Raw genomic sequence first — 12,906 nt, 5'->3', positions numbered from 1 at the left:
ATAATTGTGGAATCCCTTATTTTTAAATCTCTGACACCATCCTACTTTCACCCTGAGATGCAGCTTACCACAGTACAGTGGAGAGAATGCTGTTGGCACTGAAGTCAGATGACCTAGGCCCAGATCTCACCTCTGATACTATTTGTAGGACCTTGGGCAAGCACCTAATGTCCGACTTTTCTCAAGTGAAAAATGAGGGAAGGGGGATAGGACCTCATGGTCTCTGAGGTCCCTTCTAGGCCTGGATTTGTGATTTTATAAGTCCAAACCTTGCTCAGACTATACCTAGAGCTGTGTGATCTGTCTCGTTCATCCTTCATTTTCTAAGAGGACTGATGACACCACAATGTAACGTGTGATGTCTTGACTTGTGTGTGAATTGGATTTAGGTGAGGCAGAGCTAGAGCAGTGTTGAAATCAGGCTCATCTATTTCCTTTCAATGTCCTGGGGCTTCAGGAGTCTGGTGCTAGTCTAGGCTGATCAACATCTCCTATCTGAACTGAGGTGTGAAACCAATTCTCTCAGATGCTTGGCATGCTGTCTTTCCTGCACTGTCCTTTACAGCTTGCCAGCTTCTCTTGGTTCCCTCCACAAACCACATCTGATTCCTGTCACACCAATTTTCTTAGTTTCTGTGCATCTAGCTGTCTTCTTTCATCGCCTCCAAGGCCACTGGATTTCAGCAGGGCTCACAGTTCCATCTCTGCTAGCTTTAACTGTGAGGGGAGAGCAGGAGACCATGGCTGGTTTTAGGTCTTCCTGATTACAGGATTTCTTGGACATCATTTAGTGGAGAGAAGACTGGACCTGGAGTCAGAGGATTTGAGTTCTCAACCTTATGACCTATTGGACCTTGGACATTTGAGAAGACTAAACCTGATGGTCTTCTAAGGTCCCTTTCAATATGAACATCCTATGAGTTCATAATTCTAAGTCAGAGATTCATAACCTTTTTGTGTCATAGGCACCTTTATGAGTATGATGAAGCCTATGGACCCCTTCTCAGCAGAATGTTTTGAAATTCATAAAATAAATTATATAGGACAATAAAATCAGATGATAGGATAATTCACAGAAAGTCAATTATTTTGAAATAGTTATCAAAATATTTAAAAAAAACCAATTTAATAGATCCTAGGCTAAAAGATTATTTTACATAATTTTCTCCGTCTGAGAATTACTTTCCCTATATCTAAAACAGGGACAATCCCACCTAAAGTGCTATAAATGTGTACTGTGTTATTATTCTTGAGTATAACTGGTACTTGATTGCTCAACTAGAGATGAGTGCTAGATCATTTAAAACATTTCCTCATGAGAATCTGCTGGAACTCCTAACATATTTAAAAAGAGCCTAGTCTTAGAACTGGCTCTCCCCTTCACATAACAACATGCCAGGCAAAATCTCAACCAAGCTCCAGAGTTTAGCCACAATCTCAACATATTCGTGATTTCTAATGCTTGGGACAGGTAGCAGCCATGAGCTGACAAAGTCTAGCATTAGCAGATTGCCCATGACTTGCTTCATAAGGGCCACTTAGTATATCAAGCATGTACCCTCAGCAACCAACTCTGGGAATGAGGGAACAAAAAGTAACATAAAATGATGGGAGACTCAATAGATACCACTTTGGGTCATTAGTAACTCCCTCTGAGGAGAGCAACCCTCACTTAAACAGGCCATGGAAAGAAACCTTGGCCCAGGCAAATCAACTAAACTGTCTGACCACTTCTGAGCTGCATCTAGTTCAGAGGCTTATGTATACATACACTATATATATGTATACGTATATAAATATGTGTGTGTATGTATGTATGTATGAGAAAGTATTAGTACTTCAGAAGTAGGACCTGATAATTAATCAAGCAGTGGTTCTCAAACTTTGAACAAAACTTTTTCTGAGTTTTTAGTAAAATCTTCTAAAATTATTTTTAATGCCTATTAATAAACAATATAAGGTTCTTTTTTAAAAAAATGTAGGGTGTTTCAGGGTTCCTTGCAGCACAATTTAAGAAACATTACTCCAGCCCAATTCCTTTATTTTGCAGAAGTGGAGAACTGAGATTCGGAGAAGGGAATTGATTTATCCAAGGTCACACAGTAAGTGACTAGTAGAACCTACACTAATAACTATAACTCATATTTCAATAGCTTTAGGGATTGGCAAAATGCTTGACTCACAACTCCCTTCACAGAGGCAGTACAAGTATTTTTTGTTCCTAATTTCCAATGTTTGAAACTGACACTCAGAATGGTTAAGCAACTTGCCCAGCCTCACACAACTACTAAATGCTGAAATTGGAACTTCTCAAGACCAGTGGGTGCACCTTCCCCAGTAGTCTGTGTAAATGGTTGGATCAATGCTCCCTGGCCCACACTCAGGAAATCTGGTACTTTGTGGTGCCTCCCATAGTGGGTTTGGGTTGTTCCGAATCATCCATCCACCTTCCCAGCAGTCTCCCTTGTGACTAACGGCAAGCATCTGCAAAGAATTGTGGGGGATGGAGGGAGGAGGCTGAGGGACAGAAAGAAGCTAATTGACATCTGCAAAGGGCCAACCCAGGCTCTTTTTTGGTCTCATTAGCATCACGATCTAACCAGCTGCACTGATAGTTCTTCAGTTCTCTCTGAACCCCTGCAAGTCCACTTCTGAGCCCCAGATCACATTCTAAATCTGGAAGTGGCTTCAGGGAGGACTGAAGACCTACCTGCTGATGAGCCAGTTACAGAGAATGATGTTCTTGGTGGGACAGCGGGACAGTTTTAGGAGTCAGCCTACCAGGTTAGAAGGCAGGGCTGGGGGTGGGTAGTTGAAATATCGCGGGGAAAACTTCTTGAAACCAATTCATTTCAGCTGGAGAGACACAGAGAAGAAAACCAGGTGCCAGGGTAGTCTGGGAAAAGGTCAGTCCCCCTCCCCATGAGCAAATAGCAACTGCTCCACCCTTTAAAATACACATAACCAAGAACAGATTAGGCAAACAGAACTTGCATTTAATGGGTGCTTCTAAGTGCCATATCAGCATTTTCTTTTTCTTTTTTTCTACCTAGCTTTTTTCAGTCATCTTCCTTCCACGTCATCCCATAAGGGATTATGCCCATTTTAGAAAGAGAAAATTGAGGTTCAGATTGATTGAATGATTTATGGTCAAGTGAGAAGGCAGCAGACCCTGGTACACTCTATCGTGATGGTGCTGAATGATAGAGAGGAAATGGGAGGAGCCCTGGAAATGGAGTCAGAGGGCCTAGGTTCAAATCCCTGTTCAACTCTTTTTTTTTTTTTGAGGGGAGAAGTCAGGGCAATTGGGCTTAAGTGACTTGCCCAAGGTCACACAGCTAGTACATGTGTCAAATGTCTGAGACTGGATTTGAACTCAGGTCCTCCTGACTTCAGGATGGTGCTCTACTCACTGCACCACCCAGCTGCCCCTCAACTCTTTACTACCTATATGACCTTGGGCAAGTTATTCCCCTTCTCTGAGCCTCAGTTTCCTCACCTGTAGAATGCACTAGACTAGATCTCTAAGCATTCCTGCTAGTTCAGAATCCTATCATTCTACCTGGGTTTTTTTTTTCCTAGCCAAGCTATTGTCTATCTGTTGGCCAGAAACTCATTTGCCTTTAATTAGCTTTGTGGTCCGTGCAGAGCCAGGGTTTTGTCTCTTGGCCTTTGGGGCAGGCTAGTTTAATGATGGCTAGCACTGCCCTCTCTGTTTTTACCCTCAAAATATCTAATAATGCTTACTTTCTGTTTATATCATTTTGAGCATTTATATATTGCCAAAGACGGGCAGAATGGCAGATTGAATAAAGGCCAGCTTTGGAATCAGGAAAACCTGGGTTTGAATTCTGCCTCTGACACACACTATCTGTATGACCATGCACAAGTTATTTACCTTTTCTTTGTCCCTTGACTGATCTGTATCTGTGGAGGGAGTTTCCACACTGCGAGTTACCTACACAGGTTTGGAGACATGTGTTTATACTCATGTATGCTTTATAATCATTGAATATCATAGATGGAAAGGGTTAATAAGTCTCATCCAACCTCTTACCCAAGGCAAGAACTCCTTAGAACTGTGTTTATGTGAAGCTGACACCTGCCTCTCAGTAACTTTTGCCCACAGGTTCTACCACATGCAATCCTTTTTCTCCCTAACTCTAATTTCAGATATCTGAGGGCAGCAATCATGTCTCCCCCCAAGGCATTCATGGCATTGTTTCTTTGTGCTTTCCACATTATATAGGTACCAGAACCAGAGCTAGACTGTGAAGTCCTTGAGGGGAGAGACTATGTATTACACTACCCTGTCTCCATAGTGTAGAGCTTTCTTCCTGGAGTAGAGGCTCATTGAGTATTTTGACAGAATGCAAAATTGAAATCCTAGGACTCCAATAAATATTTTAGGAGGCCTCCCGAATCTACTGTCCAATAACCACCAGTAACTCCTGCAGGGAGGGAACTCATCCTTTCTAAGACCTCCTGTAGATCACCTTCTGGCCCCCGCAGGGGATCTGGGGGACCAGATGCAGCTGTCAGGCCTTGGAAACAGGACTGGATTTGGAGTCAGAGGACTAGGATTCAAATGCTGGCTTTGGTGCCTGCATGATCTTGGGAAAATCATCTCCCCCCTCTCTGGAAAATGAGGCCGCTGGACTAGTTTTCTAAGGCCCTTTAGAGCTCAAAGTCACAAAGTTCTACAACAGATAACATTCCTGGGTCAGGCTAGTTCCTCCAAGGCTTTTGCCATCCCTTCGTGACACATCCCCCTTCCTCTCACCCCCAACAACACACCTACCTTTGACCCTTCGGACAGTTCAGTTCTAGCACCGCCAGGCTCCAGCCCCAGGGCAGCTGCTTTCTGGTAGAACTGCCACTCCAAGCCAGTAGCTGCCAGACAACCTCTCCTTGCGTCTCTCTGGAGGAAGCCTTCTGTGCCAGCTTTCACAGGCTGCCCTGCCAAGTCCCCACCTCTGCTGGATTTCTACAGAGCCTTGTTCAGAGAAGCCGCCCTGCCTTACCACTGTCCCCAGCCAAGGTCTTAATGGCACAGCCTTCTACAACACTGGCCTGGCCAACCCCAGACTAAAATTACCCCTACACCAAGTGACACAGGCTGACAGGGCACAGAGGGCATATCCCAAACTGGGGACACAGGAGTCTGAGTACTTATGCCACTGTTGCTAGGTCAAGGAGAGGAAAGATACAAGTCTGGTTCCTTCTATCCACCATGACTGCAAGAAAACTAGAGAAGTAGGAAAGGGACCTTATGAACAACAATCATGCCACAACTATGCTCAATGGCATTCTTGCAGGGGCATGCGCAGATAGAGGCAACAGAGAGAGTTCTGCTCAGACAAAATCAGGGAATTACAAACTCTTAGTACTAGAAAGACTAGAACCTTAGAACACAAAAAATCCAGAGCTGAGGATCCTTTGGGGTATCTACTGCCATGACCAAATGGAAGCTCAGATTGAGGGGGACAGGACAATCCTCTTCCATTCATGCTGGAAAGGACCTCAATGGTCAGTGCAAACAACCTGCATCTGAAATGCAAATCCCTTGTACAATTTGCCAAACATCATCTAGCTGGTTACTGCCTGCTGAACCTAGGTTTGAGACTTCTCCTCCACAGTGTTTCATGGACAATCCCTTGGTTCCTCAATTCAGAGGAATGCTACAGGGGAAAGTGCTTGGGACCTGGGTTCTAGTCTCAGGTCTGCCACTGATCAGTTGTATGACCTTGTACAAGTCCCTTTCTCCCTTGGGACCTAGTTTCCTACTCTATAAAATATAAAGATTGAATCTGATCTTTAAAGCTCCTTGTATGATGATGTTGAACACCCCAGGCACTTGTTCAATACCCATTGATGGTATAAGAAGTGTGGAATGGTCTGGTAAACTCAGGCCCCCACATAAAGATGCAATGTATCAAATGTGACTGTGTTTTCCGAAGATCAGCAGAGGATTTCTGCCCAGGATATACGCACTAGCTTTGTGCTAGCCAAATTGAACTTTTGTTTAGTACTAGCTGCTCAGGAAATGCAGAAATGATCTCTAACTGTACTGATGGCCTAGGTTTCAGAGGACTTCGTGTGCTTTATAGGACTGAGAAACGGATTGAAAATCCAGACCTTCCCTTTCCCACACGTACTGATCCCAGATCGGCCAATGTCTGTGTGACTTTAGACAAGTCACTTTACTTTCTGAGCACCAAAGAGACCTCTATTAGCCTCCTGAGGATTGATGTTAGGAATGAGAGTAGTAAGTCATGGAACAAGCTCTCCAAAGGCCCCCATGGAATTCTGTCACTGGAGAGCTACAAGAACTGGAAAAGATGCCTCCTTGCCTGGGGACTCAGTCATGGACTTGAACTTGGTTGGTTTCTAAGGCTTTATAGCAACTTGTATGCTGCTGATATGAGAAGCCAATATGACTATGAAGCACTCTTGAAATATCAGGAACTAGTCCGTATGTGGGGGAGGGGGACTTAAATATGATTCCATCTAGGTTCAGTACCGAGAGTAAGGCCAGGTTATCTTAATGCAACTGTTTTCCCTTATACTGGGACAAGGCTGTTTTTTCAATTCATAAGAGCAAGGAATACAAAACAGAAAATGTGAACAACAGGAAGGAATCTTAGAGATAATCAAAAATAAGGTCATCTGTCTCCTTTACTCTACAGATGAGGAAATTGAGGCCCACAGAGGAGAAATGATTTGCCTGAGGTCACAAAGTGAGTTAATGGCAGTTCAGAGAAGGCTATTCACCACAGGCCTTTTGAGTGGGACTGAAGACAAGTAAACGTCTCAGTCCTGGCCCATTTGCTTCTTTTACTGTTTGGCATCTGCCCCATGTCACAGAGTCACAACATATCAGAGGTAATCTTCAGCTGCCTCATCTGGAAGCGCGATGGTACGCTACGTACCTTACAGAGCAGTTATAGGATCAAAGAAAACAATGGATATAAGATATTTTAGGGGTAGGGACCAGACTGATGATTTCATTGGTGCGGGTAACTACTAGATGAGGTAACTCTCTTAATGCATGTTGGCACCTTCTCCGCAACTAAAAGGATTTACCTAGAGCACTGCCAGATAAAGAGACTTGTCCAATATCTCATAGCCAGTGTGGTTTAGAGGCAGGATTTGAATGCAGGTCCTCCTGGCTCTGAGGCTAGCATCCCACACTGCATCTCATATAAAGTGCTTCAAAACCCTGCCATAATAGGTCAATGCAAATTATTATTATTATTATTGGAAATTTTTAGTTCATCCTGCTCATCTTACAGATAAGGAAAATGAGGCACAAATAGGTTAAGTGTGTGACCATGGATTAGTACACAGCAGGGATGGAGTTCTAACCTTATATCAAAGTGTAAGGATAATATTCTATATTCTTTCCACTACACTATGCTGCCTCCGAGGGGAGGATAAAACATCTGTCAGCCACTGGCACATCCAGGTTTATACATTCTTTTGGTCTGGCGGCTCAATTTTCTCGAACTTGACCCCATTTCTCTCCGGCATTGAGCAGGGACTGTCATGGACAGACAGTTCAAAGCATTATAAGCTATGCACTCAAACCTGGTGATTATTGGAAAATACATTTTGGGAAAAAATATCCAGAGCAGGAAAGTATCTTACTTTGGGGAGATATGGAGGGGGGAGGGGTAGAGTGGGAGACAGATGCAAAATGTCAATGAGGAAATGGTTTCACTAAATGTTCTTTGGGAGTTGTAGTTAAAGAAGTGTTCACCATTTAAATTGGAGTCTTAATGACTCATCTCTCCCCACCCCTCCCCCCAACTTCTTTGCTCTTCCATCCTCTGTGGAAGCTAGGGTCCCTAAGGTTTCTTGGGGCATGCTCCAAGAAACCTCCCTACTACAGGGAGACATTTCTACATTTGAGTCTGTCAAAACCCTTGCATTGGAAACATCCTATTATGGTCTATCCCTCAGCTTCCCTCCCTCCTGGGCAGACTTGGGCCTTCATTATCTCCTAGCAGAAACACCATCAGCACTGGATTGGAAAAGAAAAGAGGGTGTGTGTGTGTGTGGTCCATGTCACCTACCTTCCCCCCTCCCCATTCTGCTCCCTGAGGGCCTAAGGAAGGCACAGTAACACAAATGGTAAAGCTCTAGGTGTGATGGGAAAGAAGGGAGAGAAGAAGAAAGGAGAGCCAGGAAAGGAGGCTGCATGCATGTCAGGGCATCTCCTTTGTTCTTTTTAGGCCTACAAGGTCAGTGCTTCACCAGGGAATTGTCTGATCTTAGGGTCAGAAGAGGTCATCTGCTCCAACCCCAGGCCTTAGGCAGGTTTGATACACAAGTCATCTAAGCAACTTGGCCTAAGCTTAAATTCTGGGCTGTGGGAAGAGGGCATTTTTCTTCTCCACTGGAGATTCGGGACCAGCTTGGGCAGAATTCACAAAGATCATCTGATCCAATCTTCTCATTCCACAGATAGAGAATATGCAGTCCAGAAAAAGGAAATGACTTGCCATAGTCACATGACTAATAAAGCAACAGTCAGGATTAGCACCCAGGTATCCTGATTCCCAATCTAGTGCTTTTCCTACAATATCCCACTGCACTCAAGGGCTGTCAACTTTTCAGGATTATCTGACTCTCCTCACCCTATAGGATGAGTCCCAACCCCACAGCAATGTCTTTTGAAGGTTTCAGGGGGACCTCCTCCCTCTATGCAAAGGAAAGAAAATCTGGGAAAGACGATTAGACCAGCATCTGTCAAAAGGACCAAGAATAGGAACACGGGAAGATCAGCACCAGGACCTAGTAAAGGTCTGGGGGAGGGATTCCTGACATAGGTCCCTCCAGGAGACACCAAGCCTTTGAGTCTTTTACCCTAAAGGGGGCCAGGTGTTCCCAGACTTGCCTGGCCACCCTTGGGGCCTCAGTGTTTCTTCCTGAGTGATGGTTATAAGAACTGACCTTGGGGAGGGGGGAGAGTAAGGTGTTACCTCATCAGTCTTCCCCATATTGTATATACACCACCACATATATACCCTACCTCACCAGCCTTCCCTATATATACACACACCACTCCCCTCTCCCTACTACCTCTCACTCCTCACTCCACTCCCAAGATCCAAGACCTCCATTTCCTTATCTCTGCGGGGTCTGACTCCACATAACTCCCTCCTCATCTATCCTGATCTGCCCTACCCCATTCCAATCAGCACTTGCTTCTTCCCTAAGTTTTTCTTATGCTGGGGGAATGAGGGGGAAAACAGAAGAGGAATAATGTAGGAGAAAGGGTAGAGGGTAGAAGCAATCTCTGTAGGGGGGCATTACACCCTCCTACACACACACACACACACACACACACACACACACACACACGCTAATCTTCGCATCCCAATCAACACTGGCTGCCTCTACTAAGTTTTGCTTATGCTATAGGGGGTCTGGAGAAGGGAGGATGCAGGGGAATGAAGGGGAAGGGGAGGGGGGAGGATGAGTCACGACTAACCCCTCCCGGGCCTAGCGTTCTCTGAGGGATTCTACCGCAGCTCCCTCAATCCCCTCCTCCCCGCTGTGGCCGCAGGCTTCCCTCCCACGGTGATGCAGTGCAATCTCCCCCCCCCCCTCCCCGGACCCCCCTTCCCCATCCCCAGCCCTTTCCTCTCACCTGAGTCCGCTCAGCGGCCCGCACCGGCTCACACGATTCAGCCCGGCTTGGCGCAGCGCCTCTGCAGTAGCAGCTGCAGACGGCCAACTCCGCTTCAGCAACCTGCGGCCCAGGAGACAGGAGGATGAGCCCCCATCAACAGGGGGCAGAGCCAGTGGTCCCTCCCACGGGCAAGCCCCTTCCCTACAGACACCAGGGCAAGATGCCAGGGGTCTCTCCCCTCCCCCACCACACCCTTTGCCCTCTGCAGACTCAGGGTGGTGTCCCCAGCTTGGGGCCAGGCTGGAGCCCTAACGGGAGAGGAGAGGAGAGGACAGAAGGAGAGAGGGGAGGTCGGGGGTCAGCGGTCTCTGGAGCTAGTCCCATCACCTGCTTCGGCTTCCATAGCAGCGGCTGCCAGGGCTGCTCCGCTGCGGCTGAGCAGAGCCGCTCTCGGGAGCGCCTACTGGAGGTGGCTGGCTCGGCTGCAGCAAGGGAAAGGAGGAAGGGAAGAGCCGGCTGGAGGGAGGGCTGAGCCAGTCTGTTCACATGCAGCTGCGTAATTTGTCTGTCTTCACTTTTCCTCTTAAAGAGATAGTGGGCACCTGGCAGAGGCGCAACCAGAGGATGAAAGTATTCAATTGTAGCATCTCTTGGGATAAGCATGAAACGTGATTCCCTCCCCACCTGTAGCTTAGTGGAAAGAGAACGAGATTATAATTAGGCGGCAGTGTGGGCTAACAGGAAGGGTGCTGGGTTTGGAATCAAAAGATCTGGGTTTGAATCCTAACTCTGCTACTTATTACATTGTGTGACCCTTGGCAAGTCACTTAACCTCGGGACCTCAGTTCCCCCCTTTAAAATGAAAGTGTGGAATATGAACTACCTTTCAGGTCTAGATCTATAGTTTAACATCCCAATCCGGCTCTGTGACCTTAGGAGAAAACACACACACCACCCTCAATTTTGGACCTCAGTTTCCTCATTCTCCTTTTCACATCCAAACTCCTAGGAAAAGCTTTCCTTTTAAAATATTTATTTTCAGCTTTTAACATTCATTTTCAAAAGCTTTAAATTTTCTCTCCCTTCCTCCCCCCTCCTTCCTCAAGACGGCATGCAATCCGATATATGCCCTACACATATATTCCTATTAAACACATTTTCACATTACTCGTCTTGCATGGAAGAATTATAACGAATGGGAGAAACCATGAGAAAGAAAACAAAACAAAAGAGAAAAGAGTCTGACTCCATAGTTCTTTCTCTGGATGTGGATGGCATTATCTATCATATTGTCTATCATCTATCATGAATCCTTTGGAAAAGTTTTAGTTCCTTGAATTGCTGAGAAGGGTTAAGTCTATCCAAATCAGTCCTCGCACTGTGTGACCATTACTGTGTACAATGCTCCTGGTTCTGCTCACTTCACTCAGTATCAGTTCATGTAAGTCTTTCCAGGTTTTCCTGAAGTCCGCCTGCTCCTCATTTCTTAGAGCACAATAGTATTCCATTACATTCATATACCACAACTTGTTCAGCCATTCCCCAGTTGATGGGCATCCCCTCCCCTCTATTTCCAATTCCTGGCCACCACAAAAAGAGCTGCTATAAATATTTTTGTACATGTGAGTCCTTTCCCCATTTTTATGATCTCTTTGGGATATAGCCTTAGAAGCGATATTACTGGTCAAAAGGTATGCACATTTTTATAGCCCTTTGGGCATAGTTAGGAAAAGCTTTCTGTGCTGGTAGCCTCTGCCTCCATGTATCTCAATTTATTTCTCAGTCCCTTGTGATCTGGCTTCTGACTTCATCACTCAATTGAAACTGCCCTCTCCAAAGTTACCGGTGAATTGATAAAGCCAAAGGCCTGTTCTCAATCCTTACCTTTCTTGATTTCTCTATAACATTTGCCACTGTTGCCCACCTCCTCACCTTTCCTCAATTTCCTTGGCTTCCTTCAAGATTCAACTCAAATTCTACTTTCTGCAATAGGTCTTTCCTAATCACCACAGGTACTAGTGCCTTTCCTCTAAGGTTACCTTCCATCTATTTTGTATATATATCTTGTGTGTATCTAATATCTACCTGGGCAGCGAGGTGGTGCAGTGGATAGAGTGCTAAGCCTGGAGTCAGGAAGACCTGAGTTCAAATCAGACCTCAGACATTTACTAGCTGACTACTTACCCTGGTTTGCCTCAGTTTCCTCATCTGCAAAATGAGCTGGAGAAGGAACTGACAAACCACTCCAATATCTCTGTCAAAAAAAGCCCAAATGGGATCACAAAGAGTCAGACATGATGCAATAATAACAAGATATCTACCTGCTGATTCCTCCATTAGAACACAAGCTCCTTAAGGACAGTGGCTGTTTTTAATCTTTCTTTGTATCCCCAGTTCTTAGTGCAGTGCCTGGCACACAGTAAATGCTTAATACCGGCTTGTCGATTGATTGGTCCTGTAGCCATTCCTCTCCCTCCCCTCCTCCCCACCATGTATCCAATTATTTGCCAGGTTGACTTTGCTTCTACCTCATCTCTTCTCTTCCCTCTGCTCACTTCACCAACACCCTAGGTCAGGGACCAGAGATGGAGAGCTGGAAGGGAGGGACCTTGTATATCATTGAGACCAACTCCCCCAATTTATAGGAGAAAAAAAGGGAACCCTACGGAAGAGGAAAGTGAAGATGTTCAATGACTTGTCCAAGGTTACACTGGTAATAAGTAGCCGAGTCAGCATTCAAACCAGGTCTTCTGACACAGGATCCAACATTCTTTCTATTGTGCTATGCCCGGGCTAGTGTAGTAGCCTTCCAACTGGTATTCCTGACTCAAACACCTCCCTTTGCCAATTCACCCTCTACATAACCATCAAATTGATATTCCTAAAGCTCAGGTCTCATCATGTCATGCCCTTACTCAAGAAGCTATGGTTGCTCCCTATTTCCTCTAAGATGAAACAAACATTCCTCTATTTGGCATTTCATTATCTAATTCTAACCTATCTTTCTAGACTGATTCAACATTCAACAATTATGTACTTTACATTCCAGCCAAACTAGGTTGCTTGATGTTCTGCGGATATAATGTTCCATCTCCTATTTCTCTTTCTTTATACAATCTATTTGGGGCCATTGCCAGTAGTCTTGACCTTTGTCTTACCACTGGACTCTGATGACTCTTGAGGAGGGAGGCCAATGACTTTGTTCAGCTCTGCCTCACTCATATCCATTTCACACGCAAGTCAAGATATTACCCTCATGATGTCAT

At 45.3% G+C, this 12,906-nt stretch overlaps 1 protein-coding gene across 1 annotated transcript in view; it reads right to left on the bottom strand.

Annotated features, from left to right (window-relative positions):
- SNPH (syntaphilin) overlaps nt 1–10,115 on the bottom strand; it is a 43,556-nt gene extending 33,441 nt beyond the window's left edge. Inside the window, exons 1-2 of the mRNA XM_036751369.1 lie at nt 10,028–10,115; nt 9,659–9,760 (exon numbers count right to left, since the gene is read on the bottom strand). The gene's annotated coding sequence lies outside the window, so the exon portion shown is untranslated. The remainder of the gene's footprint in view (nt 1–9,658; nt 9,761–10,027) is intronic.
- Nucleotides 10,116–12,906: the final 2,791 nt, after the last annotated feature.

Source organism: Trichosurus vulpecula, chromosome 3, assembly GCF_011100635.1.
Source record: "Trichosurus vulpecula isolate mTriVul1 chromosome 3, mTriVul1.pri, whole genome shotgun sequence".
NCBI lineage: Eukaryota > Metazoa > Chordata > Mammalia > Diprotodontia > Phalangeridae > Trichosurus > Trichosurus vulpecula.
Note: the sequence above shows the minus strand (reverse complement) of the source record. Positions and strands in the feature narration are given on the sequence as shown.